General features: G+C 36.9%; 1 long non-coding RNA gene across 1 annotated transcript; it reads right to left on the reverse strand.

The window, feature by feature from the left end:
* Positions 1-1,320: 1,320 nt before the first annotated feature.
* LOC118156612 lies at positions 1,321-2,619 on the reverse strand. Its single transcript, XR_004746337.1, has 2 exons — positions 2,450-2,619; positions 1,321-1,950 (listed from the first exon to the last, which is right to left on the reverse strand). It is a non-coding gene; the product is annotated as an uncharacterized LOC118156612 (long non-coding RNA).
* Positions 2,620-3,498: the final 879 nt, after the last annotated feature.

The following is a 3,498-nucleotide window of genomic DNA, read 5'->3' on the forward strand; positions in this document are numbered from 1 at the left end:
ATCACTTGTTACAGGCCTCCACCTGGAAGTAGAGCCATTGACCATAACTCTCTGAGTTCAAGCCAATTCCTTATCCACCAAATAGTCCACCCTTCAAATCCATCTCTCTCCAATTCAGAGACCAGAATGTCATGTGGGACTGTGTCAAAGGCCTTACAGAAATCCAGGTAGATGACATCTGTCCGTCTTCCCTAGTAAACTGATGGAGTCACTCCATCATAAAAGGCCACCAGATTTATCCTTGGTGAAGCCGTGATGGCTGTCTTGATTCAATCACCTCCTTGACATTGCTTCCAGGAGGATCTGTTCCATGATCTTGCCAGGCACAGAGGTGAGGCTCACTGGTCTGTAGTTCTCTGTGACCTCTTTTCATTTTAAAAATGGGAGCGATGCTTCCCTTTTTCCAGTCCTCAGGGACTTCACCTGACTGCCAGGACTTTTCAAATATGATGGAGAGTGTGAGCCATCACCATCAGAACAAGCTTCTGATGTTAGGGGGTATAGTCAGGGGGTAAATTTAGTTCCTGTGAATGAATGTACTCTTACTTAGACCATTTTTTTTCAGTGTGCCATCTCTTTGGAACAAACCCATATTTGCACTGCTCTATGGGGTGAGTCAGGGTGAGTCAGTTCATTTGCTGTTTCTTGAGGGAGGTGATCATTTATGGTGCTTTCTGGATTTCACACCTTAAGGATCCTGACACTTGCAGGGGATGACTTTGTTTCTTTCAAGAAACTATCAGCTCTTACCAACTCACAAGGTATGTCATGTGTCACTACAGTTGCTATGCTATCCCTCAGAACCTTTAGTTCTCTCTGTTTTGAGATAGCAGAGTCTATCACAAATTCTTTGAAAAAAAAAAAAAAAAAAAGAAAAAAAGAAAAAAAGAGAAAGCTGACCATTGTCACCAAAACTGTTGAATAGTCAGCCCTTATTACATGGCTTTTTTTTTTTCCTTTTTTTTTTTTTTTTTCTTTTTCTTTTTCTTTACCAGGGGGCTGTGGTGGGTGATGTTAATTTTCTGATAGGATTTATAAATGCACTAATGCAAACACAGCCACCTGTTACCAGGATGTTCAGGCAAGGCAGGTGGGTGTGAATCAACATCATGCAGAGAGTCAGCAAGAGCGAACAATTTAAAATATCTTTGTGTGTGTCTCATTCTGGCCTGTCGTAAACCCCAAACTAATTAATTCACAGTGTATTGAGTTTTCTGCTAAAAACCAAGAGGTGGGCACCACTGCTCTGCAAACATAAGAGGCAGACCTTCAGCCAAAATTAAAAGCCTGTTTAGCACTGTCATAGTCAAGCCTAGGATGGGTTCCCAGAAAGAAAAGCAATTAGGATTCAAAGTCAGGAGGAACCCCCAAAAATCTGATTTTCTTAACTCATAAATGTACTAGCAGGCTGAAGAGGAAGATGGGACATATGATTCATGATAGAAACAAGATAAAGGGACTGAAAAGTTGACTACAGCACATTTTTTGTGGCAAGTGTGTTTTCAGACTTGGAATACATATAGCACTGGGACACCTTACTGGCAATTGTGCGATTTGTAAAGCAGGTTCAATTAGAAGAGTAGCTTCCTGTGCAGAGAGCTGGGAGCTTGCTAATGGGGAGAAAGCTAAATCTAGAAGAAATGAAAGGGAGAGAAGGAAGCATCAACTTTAAGACAGCATTTTTATGCTGGAGTGAGAGTTTGAGAGGTAGTGTATATTCCATAACTGGAGCTAGACTAGGTATGTTGAAGTACGAGATTGAAGAAATTATTTTAATTTGGCACTCTGAAGATGGAAAAAATGAATAATGGAACAGTACAAGTATCAAGCTTGAGGCATATGGAGATGGCCTGAAATATTGTAGGTCCTTAGTATAATGCAATTAAGAGAAGTATATGCTTCCCCCATCATAGCACTCTTGGAATTAACAGTCCTGGGACATATATCCATCTGAAAAAAAAAATATAAAAATAAAAATAAAATAAAGCCTTTACAACACAACACATAGTTTTGATATTTGTTTTCATTTCTAATTGTAAGTTTGAACTGATAATTATTAGGTAAATTAACTTTTTAAATTATTATTTCAAAATTCAATAATGTTTGACTGTATTTTATCTGAAATGATGAACTCATACTGTTAAAATAATCATGACAGAATTAAAGAAAAAAAACATTTGTGTGATTCATGTTATCTGGCAACAAGTTCCATCCAGTGGATGTAAACTTAATTGCAATATATTTCATTAATGGTGTAGCCTAATTGGGATTCAAAGATACAGTACTTTTTGAATGTCTCCTTCCTTTAACAAAGTGTTTGTAGTCTGCTCTACTTGAAGCACCTTTAAATGATTAGGTTTATGTATAAGTAATGATTTTTCTGAATATTTAATCAAGACTTGGAGAAAAGGACTGGCAGAAAATCACAAAAATTAGCAATGGAAATGACCTGTGGGGTCATCAGGCTTTTCTTCTTTGCTTCCAGCCATAGAATATTGTAGATGGTTTCTCTGCAATATATTTCATAGTGCTTTGTCCCATCTTTAGAATTTCAGCATTTTTTATTGAAAGGATGGCTGGAATACGGACTGCATGTTGGAAACAACTTTTCTTCTCACTTCCCCACAGTGAATTAAAAATCTCATCACTGCTGAAATCAATGCTATTGTTCCTTGTTTCTATTAAGGTGACAATTAGGGTGCAAATTCCAGGAAAAATCACCAGAGGTCTGAATCATCCTTTTGTGGTGTCTGTTTTATTTGATGATAAAGGGATCCTTCAGTAACCACTTTTCTAACTTAGATTTACTGCTCTTATCTTAATTCACAAATACTCCTGCTGATAGTACACATTCACTCATTACTACTTCACTTACATTTACACACAGACGCTTCTTATGAATATTTTTTATCCAGATTGTACCAAGAAGAGTGTAAGAGCAATAGTTTTAAATAATAAGTTGTAAATACTTAAGAAAGGAACAAAAGGTGACAAAGATGATATGTCAAGACTAGTTTCTGCTGTTGCTCAAAAAGTTTGCAATTTGAAAGAGTCTTGAAAAGGAGAGAATGAGAGGGAGGAAGGCAAAATAGGATACTGCATCTACCCAACTGTCTCATATTAGATGGCATAGTATAATTCCAGATACTTCTGTCTTTTCATTATCTTTTTCTGTTCTTTATTTTTAGAGGTATATTTTATTTGGTTTTATATTTCTCTCCAACTTCTTTTTCCTATTTTTAAAACCAGAAAGGATATTAAAAAGGTGCTTGACCCTAAAACATAATTGTACTGATATTTCATACCATTACACCAGGTTGTGCTGCATTCGGACTAGCTGTCAGCCATGAATAAACCCACTGAGGCAACTTTAAAACCAAGTATATGTCACCCAAGCTCAAACTATCATGCACCTTTTATGGTACTTTATTTTTTCCCCTGTTACTGCTCATTACCAAAACATGTGTTCATATCATAAGTTATGCTGCAGACTAACTT

Source organism: Oxyura jamaicensis, chromosome Z (genome assembly GCF_011077185.1).
Source record: "Oxyura jamaicensis isolate SHBP4307 breed ruddy duck chromosome Z, BPBGC_Ojam_1.0, whole genome shotgun sequence".
Lineage (NCBI taxonomy): Eukaryota > Metazoa > Chordata > Aves > Anseriformes > Anatidae > Oxyura > Oxyura jamaicensis.